Raw genomic sequence first — 19940 nt, forward strand, 5'->3', positions numbered from 1 at the left:
TCTAACGGAAACAATACCGTGTGGATTAAGGAAGTGACCTTGTGATTAATTGCTATAAAACTGCCTGCTGTGCTCTAATAAAGTTGACTCAGTTTTCCATCACGCTTGGAGCCCCGTCTCTTTGTTTTGCCTCCCAGTCTTCGGTCAAGAACCCTTTCATGGACTTTGGTGCTGGTCAGTGGAGCTTCAACACTTCCACAGCAAGACAACAGTGAGGTCTCAAGGCCCAATGAAAGCCAGGAGCAAGGGCCCCAAACCCTGGCATAAGAAGCTTAGAACAGTGTAGGAAAAGATCCCTACTCTTATATCAACGTATAAACTCACAAAATAGTCAGGAAAAAAAATCAGCAAAAAATTAAAGAAATATAGAACTTACCTATGGTGACAGTGAGGAGGATCAAGGCAAAAACCTAGAAGAAAACTGTCAAAATAGCTACGTGTGAAGCCTAAAAGAAAAACGTAAATTGGTCTCAGGCCAAAAAAGAACTCCTGGAAGAGCTTTTGCTTTTTTGTTTTAATTAATTGAAGCAAATAGGAAAAGTACAGAAATTTGAGGAAAAATAGAGTAATGCAAGAGAATCACAAAAAAGGAAGTCAACTGCTTGGTAAAAGAAAAACAAAAAAAATGGAAAAAAGTACAAATATTCACCAAAGAAAATAACTCATTAAAAATAAAATTGGCCAAGTGAAAAAGAAGGTACAAAAGCTCACTGAAGAAAATAATTTCTTAAAAAATATAATTGGGCAAGTGGAAGTTAATGAATCCAAAAGACATTAAGAAATGATAAAATCAAAGGAATTTTTTAAACTATGAGAAGAAAATGTTAAATTTCTTATTGGAAAAAAAATAACAGACCTGGAAATCCAGGAATGAGAAGCAGATGACACCTGAGGCAGATAATCCCAAGACACTGGATATGAGCTGAGCATGGACAGCTTCCCTGTCTCTTTTTCTCTTCCTATTCTATGAGCCCTTCCCAGTCATGGTGGTTGCCTTAACAGTGTGGTTCTTCTTCATGGTCTCTACCCTCCTCACACCAATCAGCTTCTAGCCCAGGTACTTTTTCTACTTCTCCTCCTTAGTACCCTAGGTCTATCTCTGTGTTCAGCATCCACATGCCTCCTTATCAAATTCCACCAGAGGTTGGCTTTGCCTTAGAAATAATAAATTCTGGACTTCCACAGCTAAAATGGTGGAATGAGGCAGGAACTTGCCTGAGCTCTCCCAAACTTGCCTCAAAACAACTTTGGAATAATACCCTGAAATGAAATTTGGAATAGTGAAGCAGTTTTCTATCAAGCACAGCTTGGAGGATCAGTGGGGAAAAGTCTGTCTCACCAAGTTTGGAGGAGAGTACAATCCAGCACAGTTGGCACCTGAGCAAGCCAACTGCAGGCTATACCCATTGGGCCAGCAGTGAAGACCTGAGTACCCAGGCAGGGAAGTAGTGAGGCCTCATACCACCAGGTATGGCCCTGAGCCCAGTACAACCCAGCAGTAAGGCTCAAAGCCCCAACTCAAGAAGCTTAGAATAGTGCCTTTTCCACCTCTGGGACCAGAGCCCAACTTTTACATAAAGTTAAAAATCACAAAATAAATGGAAAAATGAGAAAGCCAACAATCAAAAAGAAACTGATCATAGAAAGTTAGTATGACAAAGGAAGATCAAGGTGCAAATTTGGAAAAGAACAACAATGTCAAAAATGCTACATACAAAGATTCAAAAGAAAAATGTGAACTGGTCTCAGGCCCAAAAAGAACTCCTGGAAGTCCTTAAAAAGGATTTTCAAAATCAAAGAAGAGAGGCAGAAGAAAAACTGGGAAGAAAAATGAAAGAAATGCAAGAGAATCATGAAAAGAAAGTCTCAACCATTTAGTAAAGGAAGCACAAAGAATGGCAAAATGACATATAAAATTCACCTAAGCCAAACCTCCCTAAATAGAACTGGCCAAATGGAAAAGGAGATACAGAAGCTCACTGAAAAAAGATATTCCTTACAAATCTGAATCGGGCAAATGAAAGCTAATGACTCTATGAGTGACATCAAGAAACTTTAAGAAAGGAATATCAAGATGACCACGACTCATGTTAGTCTTTCTCTTTTTATACTTCCACAACTGAATAATGGAACAGAAATCTTGCTCTTTCCCAGATGCCTTTGCTCCATGCCTCACTGTGAACTCTCCCCATAAGACTTGCCTGAACCAGTGGCAGTCATTTTGAACCAGGTTAGCATGCTTAGGACTTGTTTAACCTCCAGGCTATTAATTCTTCTCCATGGGCTCCTGGGTTAACAAAACAAAACAAAACCCCCACAAGACTAATCCAACCACTAGTCAACCCCCATTTTCCCTCTTCAATTGCATAAAACACTCTCCCCTTTTCTAACAGGAGGACACTCCAGTACTTCAGTGTTGTGTGGTGTCCTGGCTTGCGACCCTCTTGGCTCAATTAAAGATGCTGTGTTTTCCTAGACCATGGTCTCCTTGATTTCTTAAATGTAAAATCAACAGGAATATACACGTGTGTGTCTGTGTGTGTGTATCGTGCCCCAACTCTATTTTTCCCATAAGCCTGTGTTTTTTCATTGTGATTTTACATTGTGTGGAAATATTTATCTAGGAATGAATATGTTACATCATAGAATTACTGACTAAGCACCAGCAACAGTTTTGCCCTGAGCGCTTTCCTCAGGCCAACAAAAAACACCAGGACACAGAACCCACGCTTGGAAATGACAGCACAAATGTGGGCCCCAGTGGCTGCAGCCACATACCAACACAATCAGCCTATCCTGGGATGCCCCAAGGGTAACAACAGCTCCTTCAGGGTTGAGTGAGGACAAGCAGGAGACACAGAAGACACCTTTTTGTAGATACTGCTACAATTGACTGGGTGATGCTGGAGAACCAGGAAACACAATTAAAGATAGGGACTTTCTGGTATACCACTCAGTGTCTACACTGCTTAGACTTCTCCAAACCTTCTCGACCCCTAACAGTGAGAACGGGAATTTACTTATCTGGAAATTTAGACTCTAATTAGAGAACATCAGTAAGGCCTAGATGAGAAATAAGCCAGAAGAAATGTTCCTTCTATATTTAACGTCATACAGGTCTTTTTTCTCAGCTGAGTAAAGATGTGGCAAATAGATAGAATATCTCAGGGGCCCTGAATCTCTGCCCAGCTCAGAACCTGGGTGGGTCTTACTGGCTGATAGACCTCACACGGTAATTTAGATCACCACCTCTTTCTCCATTTGGTTTTTATGGCCTAGAAAACAGCATACTCCACTAGAATTGTCCTTAATACCTGAATCCAGTCAGAGTTACCTACTTTGGAGGACTGGCTTTTGTTCAGAAAAATATTGGCATGGTACTCTAAGTCTGCCATTATGTACAGTACAGTTTCCTGATGAATGCCTTCATGTCTCTGTGTAGAAACCCTTCTTTTTTTGGGAGGGGGTGGTAATATTTTTCACTTTAAACTTAAATATAACATGGAAAAAAAAAAGGGGGAAAAAGCATTGCTATATGCACCGCAGAATGTGAGAAAAGATTCAAAATTTATGGCAATAAATTTCCATTTTAAGAAAGCCTATACAATAAATACTACACATTATGTTGAGAGCCGTCCATCCTTTCTTTGCTTCCTTGTAAGTTTTTGTTCTCTGCTGTACACTCTTTTATTCTTTTTTCCACATTCCTCCTGGCCCCTCAAAGGTTATAATTATGCATGGATACTTACACACCACACACACGTATATGTGCATATACACACACACACACATATACACAAAGATATACATATACAAACATACATACACTTACATATACACTTAGATATCGATAATCATTGTCATATATAGACCTATACATTGATATGCATCTACGTAAGAGCGTGCTATACTTATCCTTTTTCTCTAAGGGTGGATAACCTTTTGCTTCATAAATACAAGTCTTTCCATATTTTTCCAAGTCCATCAACTCATCATTTCCTACACCATAGCAATATTCCCACCTTATACTCCATCTTGTTTTATTAGTCCAAAATAACATTGATAAAGACATAATGTAGTTTCCCTGTTTTTCTCTTTTGAATAAATCTATTTTAGCCTTAACTTTGTCTGAAATCGTGATTACAACCCCTGCTCCTTTTCTCTAATAAATTCTACCCCTGATCTTTATTTTATGGTTGTGCATATCTCTTATTTCCTATCCTTTCTGACTTCTCTACTTTACTTCTACCCACTGCCTTATTCTCCTATTACTTAACCTACCCCCCCTCCAAGGACCCCTCCTTTATCCTCCCATTCCCATTAATCTAAACACCTTTCTATACCCCCCTTTAACCTCTTCCCTCACCTTCTCCTTTAAAGATCTCTCCCAAATCCTCTCCACCCTCCCTAATCCCTTAGGGTTTTATCTCTTTCTGAATTTGTAAGACTTTTGTACTCTTCTAGATATATATGTATTGTTCCCTCTTGAAGCTATTCCCAATGAAAGCAGGTTTCTGGAACAACCAGCCCTCCTCTCCCATCTAATTCCTCTATATTGATTCTTTCCCTTGCACCTCATTTGTATACAATAATTACTAATTTTAGCTGTTCCTACACAATTTTACTTTTCAAAATTATATATTCAGGTCTATACTAATCTTTCTTACAAAGCACTCAATCACTATTACAATCTTAGACATACTTTTTTATGTTTTACATACACTAAAGGTAAAAAGTCTGTCCTTATTCAGTCCTTTGTAATTAGTCTTTGGCATGTACCTTATTATTTCTCTTGGCTCTTATATGTCAAATCTTCTATTAAGTTCAGGGTTGTTTTTTTTTTAACAAAACCCTGAAAGTTCAACATTTCATATTAAATGTCCATTTTTTTTCCCTTCAAGATTATGCTTATCTTTAATGTGATATTTTGACATGATTTTCAGACAGAACCCCAGTTCTTTTGCTCTGATATATAGTGTTCCAAGACTTGCAGTGTTTTAGTATTGTTGCAGCTAAGTATTATGTGATTCTAATTGTGGCACCACCATATTTAAATTATTTTCTTGTAGCTCATAATATTTTAACCTTGACATGAGGGATTCTGAATTTGATTATAATATTCCTGTGGTTTCCCTCATAGGCTCTCTTTCAGGTGGTTATCAGTAGATTTTTCTATTTCTACTTTCCACTCTTGTTCTAATGTTTCAGGACAATTTTCCATAATCATTTCTGGTATTATTGTATCAAGATTCTTTTTTTGATTCTAGCTTTTAGGCAGTCAACCAGAGTGATGAGGCATTTGGAGCAGGTCCAAATGGGAGGCAAAATGTGAAACACGATGCATGATGTGACACCTGACCAGTTACAAAGTGCTCATAAATCACAATTTGGCCTCAAGAAGACAGTAAGGACTTTCTAAATCCTAGAACTTGTGCACTAGCTAAGCCCTTGGGTGAACTTATGACTAAGTCAGACTAACTGCAATATCATTACCATATATTAATACCCACCCAGTGGGGTTTTTTCATGTGCTTTATGGGATACCGCATTTGCAATACATCCCAGACTACGTGACACTCCAAAGTAGCTCCCTCCTCCCATGTTCCTATTTTCTGCTACTTTCAAATCATATATAAACTAGACACATAACCTGGCTAGATGCCCTGCCTCCCATAACGAATAGAGTCTACTGGGCATGTCACCCCAGTAAGCATCCTATACTTGGCTTGGAGACAGTCTGAATCTGAATTCTTTAAAGATGACACCACAGTACCGGCATTAGTCTCTAGGTCTGACTTACTCTAATCCAAAGCTAAGTTCTCTCTTGGGACTGGACCCCCCTAGCCATATAAGCCTGGGGGTAAAAAGAGGCTCAATACCCATCTCTGGAAACTCTAAATGCAGGTGACACCTTGCTCGGGAGCCTGAAGTGATTCTTTGGCCCTAGAAACCACTACCTTTAGACTCTTAACATCTTTTACATTATGGATCAGTCCCCTTCTATACTTAGAGAGTCCCCTCTAGGCTGCCTGCTCTGAAATTTCAACAAGCTTAATGAAAAATTTGGCCTCCAAGACTTAGAGAATAGGTGTTTTGTATTTTCCTGAAACACAGCCTGGCCTCAATACAATCTAGAGCAAAGCTTAAACTTTGGGTTACTACCCCACATAACTGAATGTGGTGGTCATGAAAAATTTGGCAACAGTAAAAGTTTTCTGAATGTGCAATAACCAAAAATTATTTCAAAATCAAACGCAAAATGAATCCAAGGTGTTTCAGGCTACACTTGCCTGTGTTATATCACACGACTTCACTTGATCAACTGAAGTGCCTAGAGACACAGTTTCAGAAATACTTCCCTTCAAATTTTGATTCTAAAAAAACTAAGTTGGGTTCATAAGCCATACCAAATCGAAATTTAAAAAAAATCAGTTATCTACCATTAAAAAGTTCAAGAAGAATTGCTGAGTTATCAAGTGGAACAGGTTTAAAACTTGAGCTTCCTAAAAAAAAAAACCTCATCAAATGAATTTTGGCTTGGGATTAGGACAGAACTTCCAACAATTTCTAAAACGGCCCTAAACATACTTCTGCCATTTTATACTATGTATTTATGTGAAGCGGCATTATCAGCAGTTATGCTTATAAAATCAAAATATCAATCAACTCCGAAAAATGTTGAAGATGCTCTACATCCTGTAGTATCAAATATTCTGCCAAGATTTAATTCTTTATGCAAAAATAAACAAGCACATCTATCTCATTAACATGCAAATTTGCTTTCATCTTTAATAAATGGTAAAATTATATGTGTACCAAAAATATTTTAAAATACATTTCTTTATGGTTTATTATCAGTAATTTTTTTATTTGTATACTTATTTTTTATACCCATTTTCCATGGGGTGTATGAAAATTTTTGAGGTGAATAGGGGTCACGAGTGGAAAAAGTTCAACAAATCCTAATCTAGAGGACCAAGAAAAACGACCTGAATTTGGATCTCTTAACTGCAATGCCATTTTGCAACCTGATCTATTTTGTCACCATGAGAAGTGGACCAAAATTCTGTATGTTCAGGCCTTTATGGTCCTTTCATAGTACCCTACTTGGCAGCACGGCTGTAGGATGCTTCTAGCCTTGTTCAGCCCCAAACAGACTAAGGGCCAAAAGAAATGCCCTCCTGATATCCCAGATGACCCACTTCTAACTCTCTCTCCTTGGTGTCCAGAAAGCTCTAATCACCCCTTGGATCCCTCTGGCTGTTCTCCTCCTACATCATCTTAGGCCCCTCCAAACTCCTGCTGTGAGCTCTGAGAGCAGCTCCAAAATCCACCTCCCTGTCCTGGCCACAAACTTCCCTCTGAGCTAAGCCCCTCCAACATCAGAAATGGGGCTCTGTTTTTGCCTTCATCAAAACTTTGCCTCCTAAAGAAAGTCATAGATGGGCAAGGAGGTACTGCTTGTGTCCATGTGTCCTTCTCCATGACCGATCTTTCCCAGATCAAGGAAAAGTTGGGCCAATATTCAGAAGACTCTACCATGTTTACTGAAGGTTTTAAGGCTATTACTCTTCTTCTTGATCTTACTTGCAGGGACAGTAACATCATCATCTCCTCTTGTTTTACTGTAGAAGAGGAGAATATGGGATCTGGCCCACAAATTCAAGGATAAATTATCTGAATCCAATTTTGGTAACACTCAACACCTTTCCCCCACACCCTACCCAGGGCAACTGCAGTTCCTGCAGCCAATCCTTGCTAGGACTATCACAAGCACACCTAAACAACATATGGTCCAATAAATGATTTTAGAGGGCCCATGAAAAATGTAGATTTGCCACTGTACACTCTCTCTTGTTTGTCACATGACCCATGGCACCCAACCATCTGTCTGTCTCTAGTCTAACCTGTCTGCAGCCTGAAGAAGTTTAGCCTATTCAAATTTTGGCCCCTACCTACTGCTAAGTCGTGCAAGTCTGATGGAGACAGTTGTAGAGATAAGGAAAGAAAGGATCACATGATCACCTGTCTTTTAGATGGGGTGGAGAAATGTTTAAAGAAGCAGGTTTACTATGAAAAACTTAAAAGAAATCACTTAAGGACCTGATGAGAACCCTGCCCTTTTCCAAGAAAGGCTTGTGAAAGCCCTTAATAAGTTTATTCAACTTGATCCTGCTTTCCCAGAGAACAATACCACCTTAGGCATGCATTTCATTGGCCAATTGGCTCCTGACATCAGTAGGAAGCTTCAGAAGCTTGATATGGGTCCCCAGACACCCCAGTCACAGCTTTTGGAGATGGCCTTTGTAATGTTTAATAACAGAGACCATGCAGCAGCTGAAAAGCAGAGGGCTATGGCCGAGAAAAGAAATGATAGAGCCGGGGCTAGGAACAGAGAAGAGGCTCAGCCCTCCACCGCTGCTATTTCACCCACTCACAGAGGGCCTACTTGTGATTATCACAGGGATGGTTCGTGCTTCAGGTGCCATAACAAAAGGCACTGATCTAGTGAATATCTGTTGTAGAATAGGCTTCCTTCTCCGCCCTCTGTCCATGTCTCACTTGCCATCAGGAGTGACACTGGTAAAGAGACTGCTCAAAGGGTGCTCAAGCATCCACCTCCCAATACCCCACCCTCCACTCTCCTCAGGACTCAGGGTGACAGAGCCTGGGATCCAGCCAGCTCCCCCCTTATCCATCACCATGGATCAACCCAGGGTAACCTCGTAACCTCAGATGTGACAGAAAACAGCATTTACTTCCTTATTGATATTATTGAGACAGATAGGTATTTAGATAGACAGATAGACAAACAGACAGACAGAAACAGATATGGATGTTGATATATATTGATATTAACTTCCTCATTGATACAGGAGCCACCATTGTGGCAAGCCATTGTCTTGCATCTTCAGTTCTCTGCTCCCACCTCCACCTCTCCCCACTCTGTGGTCGGCACTGATGGAAGGCTCCAGAGGTGCCAAACAACTCCCCTTTCGCCATGCCAATTCAAAAGTCTCCTTTTTGAACACTCTTTCTTGGTACTAAGCCACTGATTGTCCCCTGAAATTTGGGTAAGACTGAGACCTTAAGGATGCTTTCTTCTGTATACCATTCCACAGAGATTCACAGTTTATTTTTGCTTTAGAATGGGCACTCCCAGAAAAATCTAATCCATAGCAACAGTGGATAGTCCTACCCCAGGGCTTCTGAGATAGTCCTTAATATCTTCAGCCAGGCTTCAGGGAAAGATTAGATAGCAGTTTTATTCAATATGTGGATGATGTTCTTATCTGTAGCCCAAAGCAGGAGGCCTCCTTGGCTGCTATTATATAAAACATTCTTAATTTCCTCAGCTCCCAAGGCTACAGGGTTTCTTTGGCTAAGGCTCAGATTGCCAACTAATCTGTAAAATATCTAGGTCTGAGCTGACTCCTACCTCCTTAACATCTGAAAGTAAACTGAGGATTTTATCAATTCCTACCTCAGCTATAAGAAACAATTACACACTTTTCTGGGCTTGGCTGGGTTTTTGCCACATCTGGATCCCCAATTTTGCTTCATTGCAAAGCCCCTTTATGATTCCACTCATAGCCCACATCAAGCTAAAGCTTTTGAGACTTTCAGAGTCCAGAATGACCATCTCCTCTGTGCTAGCCCTACTCAATCTGGACAAACCTTTCACCTTTCACGTTGATGAGACAGGATCAGGCTTTAGGTGTTTTAACTCAATCCCTCAGACCAGACCCCAGGAGAAGTATGCTACTTCTCCAAACAGTTGGATTCTGTGGCTTCTGGGTAACTCCCTTGCTTGCAAGCAGTGGCTGCCACCACCATCCTAATTAAGGAAGCCTCCAAACTCACTCTTGGTTAGCCCTTAGAAGTTCAGACTCCTCACAGAGTTCAGAGTATCTTAGAGGCCAAGGGCTACAGGTGGCTGTCTAGTGGTAGGCTCACCAAATATCAGGCCCTGCTTTTAGACACTCCCAACCTGACCCTCTTTCACAACTGTGAAGAGACCCTAGACTTGGTCTACTCCAGTGATCTTAAAGGACTTCTCCCTCGCCAATGCCTATGAAGAGTAGTACACAGATGAGTCCAGTTTTATTGAAGTAGTGAGGAGAGCAGGGTATATAGCGGCAGTCTCTCATACTATAGAGGCAAAAACCTTGCCTTCTTGAACCTTAGCCCCAAAGGCTGAACTAATACCACTTAGTAGAGCCCTGGAACTTGGAAAAAAACAAGAGAATGAACATTTATAATGACTCAAAATATGCCTTCCACGTCTGTCCATGGGAGTATCTGGAAGGAAAGGGGGTTTCTAACACCAAAGAACCCCCCTATTAAGCAAACACATGAGATCATACACCTTCCCCAGGCCATCTAAAATCCAAAGGAGATGGCCAATAATCTTTTGTAAAAGGTCACCAAAAGGGAGAATCAGACCGAGCCACAGGGAATCAGCTTGCCGATACAGCCACAGAAGAGGCTGCTTGCCAATCCATTATATTAGCTCCCTTACTTCCCCAGCTCCCAGATTTTTATATTCCATCTTATAATCTTTGGGATCAGGCTACTGCCTGAGTAGGGATACACTCTCACTCCATCCAGTTGGTATCAGGTTCCATCTGGTCACCTGTTAGTTCCTAAAAGAAGCCAGTGGAAACTCCTTTTTGTATTGCACGAGGCTACACATTAAGGGAAAAATGTCTTTTTATCCCTTATTAGACCTATCTGCACAGGCCATAAATTAGCAGAAGTAGTTCAGCAGGTCTGGTGAGCCTGCCTCACCTGTGCTCAGATGAACCCCAAGGGCGCTGTCCAACCCCCACCCTTCCTTAAACCTGTTCAGAGAAATACATATCCAGAGAAAGACTGGTAAATTGACTTAACACACATGCTGCCCTGGAGGAGTTTCAGGCTTCTCCTCATCCTTGTGTAATTAGGTTGAGGCTTTTCCTTGCAGAACAGAAAAAGCCCAAGAGGTTGTCAAATTCCTTCTAAAAGAAATCATCCTTTGCTTTGGGCTAATTCACTCCCAGATAACCCAGGGGGTGGTAGGGACTCTTAAAATTGCCTTCCACTTACTCACCACCTGGCACCCCAAGTCCTCAGCTAAGTTAGAGAAGATGAATCACACTCTTAAACATTTATTGACTAAGTTATCTCAAGAAACATATGACAACTGGATAAAGGTCCTCCCTGTAGGGCTACTGCAGGCCCAGATCACCCCGAGGCAACACTAAACTCAGCCCTTTTGAGCTCCTATATGGGAGACCTTTCCCAAGAAGTTCAGGAGGCTCTAAGTATACTAATGAGTACCTACCCAACTGTGACCCAAGCTCCTCTGTCCCTGCGTACCCAGGGGACGCAGGCCTTGAAGTTAAGTGGAAGGGCTCATACCATGTTATTCTAATCACCCCAACTACTGTAAAACTTGATGGCCTCCCCAGTTGGAGATTAATATGTAGATTAAAGTTTTGCCCCCTTTCTGATAACCTTTCAGACTAGCCTTGGTACACTTGTGAGCTGGAGGAGGATCTAAAGCTGCTCTTCTGGAAAAAGAAAGCCCTGGTGGACCCTGAATGGAGAGAGAAAACATCCCCTGGATGGCACTCTTTGTATTTTTCCCAGTCCTCCTGATAATTTTTGTTCTTCTCCAATGATAATGCCTTCTACCCTGGCAGCTTACTGCCCTTGAATAGGTTCCCTCTGATACCTTCCCTTCCTTCTTTCATCCAATCTCCTTCTTCCCTTGGTTAAAGCCCATGCTTCCTCATAGAGCAGAAATGCCCTAATCCACTTAGGTGATGCTAACACATATCACCCCAACTGCTGGGTATATCATCACCACCTCCAGAGGGACCCTCTGAAGTTTGAACCAAGGTCCATTTTCTCTTTCCTCCTTTCCCCAACATCACTACTCACTTACCTGCTAGGTCACCTGTCACTCTGGGATATGTTCACCAATGCAATCCTGTTTTGACATTGGGTGAGCCCCTGCCTCCATCATCCAGTATACACCTGGCCCTAATTCCATAAAACTCTGCTTATTTTTCAGCACTTGGTCTATCTCAGCGGGGAATATCTATTCCCACATGGGGCCACTAACTGTTACTTACAGGGCACCCCCAATCTTACTCACACTAGCTGTCCCTTCTGCACTAACTTTGACCCCACCACATGGAGGATGGCCCTAGCCATACTTTCTATGTTAAGGTGGGCTTTGCTATTGAGCTCCCAGGGACCCCTTTTACATCTGGAATTATAAAACCCCTCTTGCTCGTGCCCCATCCGCACCAGAGTTCCCTCCTTCACGTAACTGCTTTGACCCATAGGCCCTGCTTATTTATACACTCTTGAACAGCACCCAGAACCTTGTCTGTGCACCCCGAGGATACACCTTCCTCTGCAGGTTCAAAAACATTCTAATTTATTCCATTTACAACCAGTCTTGTAACAATCTAACCTCACACCCTGATAAACTCCTTAAGCCTGGTAGTTCTGACCTCCCAGTGTCTTGACTCCTACACCTAACATGAGAGGTGCACCCTGGGAATGCTTGCTCCCCACCACTGAAATCTTCAATGTACTCTTCCTTCCAAATCACATTCGCAGTCAGAAAGGGGTTTCTGGGATCATGTAGTCTGCTGGCCATGACCCCATTGGCTGCCTACATAGAACATGAGGCAATCTTAACCAATCTGTCACTACCCAAGAACTAGCTACAATACAGCCTTCTCACATCTGGACTTATGGGAATCCCTAAACTCCCTCACTAATGTTATTCTGGACAATTGTATATTTCTTGACTACCTCCCTACCTCTGAAAGGAGAATCTGTGCTTGCTAACACGTCATATTGTGTTTACATCAATAACTCAAAGCACGTCGATACCCACCTTGCGAACATTCTTGAAAAGGCTCAGTGGTGAAATAAATACAGAGCTTCTTTTCTCTGCACAAGGGGGCAGTTCCTGGGCCTCTTGGCTCTTATCAATCCCTTCTCCTATCGTTACATCTCATTTGGTTCCCTTCTTTCTCTTGATCTTTGGGCCTTACCTAATTAACATGCTGACTAGATTTGTGTCTTTAGAGGTTCCCAAAGTGAGCAATACCACCTCCTGAGGCATGCTGGAATAATCAGGGGAGTGGGACAATAGTAGCTTGGGTGCAAATAGCAGGCATTAAAATACGGAGATACAGTGTTAGCATAAGGAAAGAAGAGAAGAAAATTTTGAAAAACCGTTCATACATGTTTCATCTATTGTGTAACAGTTGAAATCATAGTGATTACATTGTTTTCCACATAAACACAAAATACAAGTTAACTAATCAGTGGTCAAGTCCATCTACAGGTCTTAACAAGCAAGTGTTGGCAGGTGAGCCTGTCGCACATTGTTGGGAAGTCTAGCATGCACTGGTAGGAATATATGCATGCAATGACTTGTTTACAATAAGATATTATATGCTTACAGAGACAATATCGTGTCATCAAAATTTCAATGCAGGAAAATACCACAAATTTACAATAAATATTAAATTTAAGATGTCTTTTTTTTTAAATTTTGTTCTTTTGAAATGATTTAAATTCCCCCCACAAAAACAAAATCATTAAAGGGTTAAAGAAAGTAGTTTTCCAGGGGGGTGCTGAGTAACTTTTTTTTTTTAAGGCAATTGACTTGTCCAGGGTCACACAGCTAGTAAGTGTCAAGTGTTTGGTCTTAGGCCAGATTTGAACTCAGGTCCTTCTGACTTCAGGGCTGGTGCTCTATCTACTGCACCCCCACGCTGCCCCTCTGAGTAACTTTTTTTAAAAGTGGCTTCAAAAGGCCAAGTAAGTTTGGGAACCTTTGTTCTAAACTATCAGCTGTCCCTCTGCAGATAGCCATGCAACAAGGATACAAACCTATTCTGGACTCTCCCCATCCTCTGGATGCTGCCTCTGCCTCATTTCACTCTACTCCCACCTTCACTGAGGCAGGAACAGCTCTACACCCACTTCTAGCAAGAAGTAGCTTTTGAAGAAGAGACTTTCATCCCTTTCCCAAATGCATTTGAGTGAATATTTGAGGGAGGAAATGACAAGGCAATTGGAGCATGTCCAATCAGGATGCAGAATGTGAAATAGGATGCAGGATGTGACACCCAATCAGCTATAAAATGCTCATAAATCACAATTTGACCTCAAGAAAATAACAAGGACTTCTTAAATCATAGAACTTGTACATTAGCTAAAGTTGTGCCCTGTGTGGTAAACTTAGAACGAAGTTGAGCAAATTACATCATTACTATAAATTAATACTCCCCCCATGGGATTTTCTGTATGCATCATGGAAAACTGCATGTGCACTACACCCCAAACCAGACTACTTGACACTCCAGAGTAGCTCCACCCCTCCCATTTTCCTATTTTCTGCCACTCAAACTGTGTATAAACCAAACACACAATCTGGCTAGATGCCCTGACTCTCAGAAGTACCAGAGTCTTCTGGGTGCATCACTTCAATAAATATCCTCTACTTGGCTTGGGAGACAGTCTAAGTATGAATTCTTTGAAGATGACATCACAACACACACCTGGCCCCTCAACATGAAGACACTAATGGTCTCAGAGAACTCCTGGCCCAGTGTATAGATAAGGACAAGAAGAAATAAAAGCCCCTGCTTTTGTCCAAGAACTCACTGACCCAAGGTTGAGGGCAGCTCTCTGGTGCTACGGGTGTGGCAGTTCCAAGGGTAAAGCTCCATGGCCATCTTCCTTTAAGCTAGGGTCTCCCTTAAGGACCCATCTCCCTTAAACTGAGGTCTGCTTGATTAGCATCTCCTTTTAGGGGAAGGAGTCCCCCTTAAGTGAGCCTCTCTCCCCCTAAGGGAGGGCACCACCCTGCATCAGCCCTCTCCCTTACGTGCTGCCACCCCCCCCCAAGCTGGGGTCTCCCTTCAGCTGCATCTCCCTTAAGTGATAGAGGAGCCTGCTGGGTATGCTTTGCTTGGTGTGTTGTGTTATCCCCAATAAATGACTTTGATTTGGAGACTGGACTGAACAGATTCTTTTGAGACAACCTTGCACCCCAAAATTCTGGGATACCTTAAACCTTATTTCTGGCGCCCAACAGGCTTATCTCCACCTTAGGCCCTCTCCAAATCAAGATAAGCCCATAAGCCCATTCCCTTTACTGCTGGCATCCCAGTCTGACTAGGAGTAGTTTGGGATCTCTGCACCCTGTTTGCAGGTTCTTACTAAGTGGAAGATGCCTTGCTTAAGAACCCTGTCTTGTTCCCCTCCCCATGGGATACTGGGGGAGGTGGGGAGTTGGGCCTCTGTGCCTGGCTGGGGTCTCTGTACCCAGTTTTGGGTCCCTGTGCCTAGTTTTGGGGCCTCTGCACCGTGTTTAGAGGCTCTAAGTGGGAGACACACTGCTTGAGATTCCTGTGCTTTCCTCTCATGGGGTGCCATGTGGAATGGTTTAAAGGGAAAGAGACTTGTTTTGGACTTACAGCAAAATGGGGCAGTTTCTTTCCACAACATGAGACTCTCCACTAGGATGCCCCATCCTAAATTTTTAAGGAGTAGTCACAGAAGTACAGTTTATTTGAATAAAAGTTCAAAAACTTTCAAAAAAAATACTAAAGACTCTTCTCCCTGCGGTTCCAGCTCTAGTCAGGCAGAGGCTACAGTGAAAAGTCAGATCAGCTAAAAGCATCTCAGCAGATTCTGGGGGTTTTGCAATTAATCATTAAGGAGTTTGGAAACTGACTATTTTAAGACTGCAGAAGGAAACTCCTGAGACTTCTGGGTGTCTTCCTGTTGACTCCTCTCATCCCAAATCAGATTAGGGGACTGTGGTGCTGGAGAGTTGTGGGAGGTTTGGGTTGTCCTCCCTGAGCTGGCAGGGGGAGTGGGTGGCGGTCATCACAGTCCACTGACAACAACCCTGTGCCCATGGATGCTCAGCAGCCTTGACCCTCTGGGTGGGATCTGGAAGTGTCTCCCGGTTCAGTGCATCCTGGCATCTGGTCTCTGCAGTGGCCAGCATTCATTAGCCACCCAGACTCCTAGGCAATACATAGCTGGCTGTATAAGGTAAGAAGCCATCTAGCTTCTGTATTTGGTAAGCGTAACCTATCAATTTTCATTATGTGATGATTTGGAAACGTAATTGATATCATCTGAAATTTATTGTTTGTGTTCTAAATTGTATTGTAAAATTCTCTTATAAAATTTGACCATTGTGAGCTAGGAAAGGTGTTGGTTGGAAAAAGCAATTTTTCATCTGAATTTTGTTGCATATGAACTGGTCTTTTTAAAAGCATATGAAAAAAATTAGATAATTTGGAAACTTAAAATATAAGGTGGTTTAAAGTTGTAGTTTCAACATGTTAATGACAAGATGAATGATTTTCTGCACAAAGTAATTGAAGAAATGCTGTTTTGTGAGTTCAACAACATCAAAGTCACCCCAATTGTGATAGATTTGTTTCAAGTTTCAAATACATAATATTGTTTCAAATTGGTAAACTTTTGTATTAGTTCCAGAAATTATATGGTTTACATTAATCCAGAGGAAAATATCATGGGGTTGTCAGGCCCTAGGTCCCTATGATTCCCCATACTTTGTAAAATTGCCTGATCCTTTTATTAAGTTGAGACATTAAAGTAAGGAATCTCTTTTGTTTCTGTTTTAAGGAATAGGGTTTCAGTATAGTTATATCAGTGAAGAGTGGTAAATTAATTTTACTTACGTTTATTATTTAATCTGGAATTAGAACATGAGTAGGAATACATGTAAACTAACACTTCACTGCATAATCGTCACAAATTGTATGCCATTTTTTTTTTTGCAACTAAGTGGGGTGTGACCATTATGTGAAGTCCGAAAAAAAAAAGGGTGCCCACATTACTTAAAAATCATTTATTACTAAATTGTCTTCGATGCAAAATTAGACTATATGGACTACTCATGTATTTTAGTGTGTAACTAAAATTAAATACTGACAATGCAGTGTACACTGAGAATTCTTGGCTCAGCTCAAAATGCACAAGAGATAAATGTGTATCCATATGCCATTGGTGAATACATTGCTGTTTACCTTTTAAGTAGCATGAAAAACAGAATTATACTATGGCGATGATTATGCAATGAAAAGTTATAAACCAATATCTGGACTGAAAAAACAAGGTGTGATGATTATGTGGTAGCAATGATTATGGGGTGAAATACAGTACTGAAGACTCGCCTTAAAGATGTTCCCATTGTTTAAAGAGATTCTGAGAGTAGTGGTCTACACTTATGTCCATTGAACATGGTAACTAACTGAACACATTCTACTACAGACAATGTTTGTGAAATCTTTTCTACATACAATTTGGGATTATTCTATTTACACATTTCAAGTGTTTTATTGTTTATTATTAAGCATTGAAAAGCATTGAACTCAGGAAGAGGAAAAACTCTACTCAGCATGAATACTAGTTCAATACTTATCTAAAATACGTGATCCTTGAGAGCTGAACCCACCTGAAGCTCTGATTACTGTAACTTGCTATTCAAGGCCTTATGGGACTGTTGACTGATATAATTCTTGAGTCTCTCTTCAGGTATGACTATTAAGGAATGCTACTGAGCTACTGATCCATGGTGCCAGCAACCCTATGGGGTTTTATATCTATAAACTGCACTGGGTATTCTCATGGGAAAGGCTGGTAGAATGACGATTTGCATGAGCTGAGGTAGGATTCCCCTGACTCAATTTCCCTAATATGAATATACCACCTTGCTGACCTTAAGCCTGGCCCAATGCAATTCGACATCTACATAACTTTTGCCTGGAAATCGGCATGAAGTTGGGGAAGCATTATCCCCTCAATGTATAGTTATGTCCCTACTCTTTTATAGCAAATTTCTATAAATTGATACTGGAACATTTCTGAGTTATTTTGATAAGATGTAAGTAGAAGATTGGAAGCTATTTGGCCTATCTCCTTATCCTGGTCAGCCCCTATCCAAGCTTGCCAGTAATTTAATCTAAAAGTAGGGAAGCTCATTGTGTTCTACTCAAGATTGCGTGGAAACAGATTTTTTTTGTCTAGACCACCCAAAGGTGACAGTGGTCTAGTTTTTTTTTTTCTTCACAAACTTCTTCCTATATTGGAACAAAGAATACATAGTGTGGCTTTATGCAGATTAATGAATCCCCTGGGTTGAAATTAACTTCACAGCTTCAGAAAGTAGGGTTTTAATAAGACATTAATTTTAACAACAGTAGGTATAGTCTGGAATATGGTTGAAATGTAAAGTTGAGTAGTTTTGAGTAATGCATTTGAAAGATTTAGAAAGAAAAATAAAGGCTTGATGGAAAATATGGAAGACAGATAAGATGGTTTGGGGACATCCAAGCCCCTCCTGCCCCTGGGCAGTTATTCTAGGTACAGTTGTACCAGCTTCAGATGGTTTAAGCATGTTGAGAGGGTGTGAGGAAGTTCATTTTAGGAAAACGTTAAGGGGGCAGCTAGGTGGCACAGTGGATAGAGCACTGGCCCTGAAGTCAGGAAGACTTGAGTTCAAATTCGACATCAGACCAAACAATTGACACTTACTATCTGTGTGACCTTGGGCAAGTCACTTAACCCCAACTGCCTAAAAAGGAAAAAAAAAGTTAAGAATAAAAATTATGTAGCTTGATTTGAGAATGATATAGAAAGCCAGGAAGAATCCAAATGGAGTACATCACATATTTCAAGCCTCTCTTGTTCAATTATAAAGTAGGAGTCTTTGCTCTTGTTTAATAACAACATCCTGTGTTTATATCAATAATCGAAAGCAGAATGAGATGGGAGTTGCATCCCATCCTGGAAAAGGCCCAATGGATAAATAAAATCCACAGCCAGCTGTGCCCCTCTGAATCACCAAGCTGGCTATATCATTGGAGCCACTTGAGGGTTTTTTTGGACTTTAGCATCTAACGGGTTAGCTCTTGATTTGGGCAACCAGAAGGATAGGAAGACAGCTTAGGTGGGGTTAAATAAGCTTAACTTTATTCAAGTCTCATCTTCTCAAGAAGGCTGCTGATAATGGGAGAACCTACTCCTACAGCATTCCCTAATCACCCTTCTGGAAGGGGCGGGTGAGAACATACAAAGTAGGGGTTCAACTCCTATCTCATTCCCCTAAGCCTCAATGTAGGCTGTTTGAAGAAGCACATCATTCCAGATAGCACACTCCCCCCTAAGCTTCAATGGGGGCTGGTTGAGGCAGACACACACGCTTTCCCTAAATCTCCACTCACTGACCAGCACTCACCTGATTTATAGCTGAGCACACAAAGAAGGCTATTTGCCAACAATTAGTTCATAGGTTAACTTTAGCAATATCAACATAGGTAGTGCAGTGCAAGCATAGTAAATAGCACATTATGCCATCCTTATATCTCACTGCACAGTCGCAGTGGGAACTGTTTACAACCATGATTGTGGAAACTAATATTCTAGGATCCTGGAAGCTACTACCTAAAAAGGAATAACAAAATCCTTACTTTCACTAGGGTTCCTGGTTTTTAACTTTTTTAACTCTCCTGCTGTTGCCACTTCTGACCCCCCTCCCCTTTCCCCATTGTCTTGTTCCTTTTGATGTTCAGACATTGCCTTTTGAACTTTCTAATCAAAGTTTGTGTCCACCAGGCCAACCTAAATCAAATTTCAGAGGGTCGTATAGGAAGGATTCTAGCCCATACCACAGACACGGCCTACTTGGTTGGTCCCTCTCCTCCCACCCCCAGAACCTATTGAGGCAGGGACAGCTCTAACCCCATTGTCAGCCTGAAGTAGTTCCAGAAGATGAGACCTCCGGCTCAATTCACCAAATGAATTTGGATGCATTCTTGAGGGAGAGATGAGGAGATTTAAATAGAGTGGTCAATAAGAAACCCATTATCTCAAGT

This window comes from Phascolarctos cinereus, unplaced genomic scaffold (genome assembly GCF_003287225.1).
Source record: "Phascolarctos cinereus isolate Bilbo 61053 unplaced genomic scaffold, phaCin_HiC Scaffold_4;HRSCAF=312, whole genome shotgun sequence".
Lineage (NCBI taxonomy): Eukaryota > Metazoa > Chordata > Mammalia > Diprotodontia > Phascolarctidae > Phascolarctos > Phascolarctos cinereus.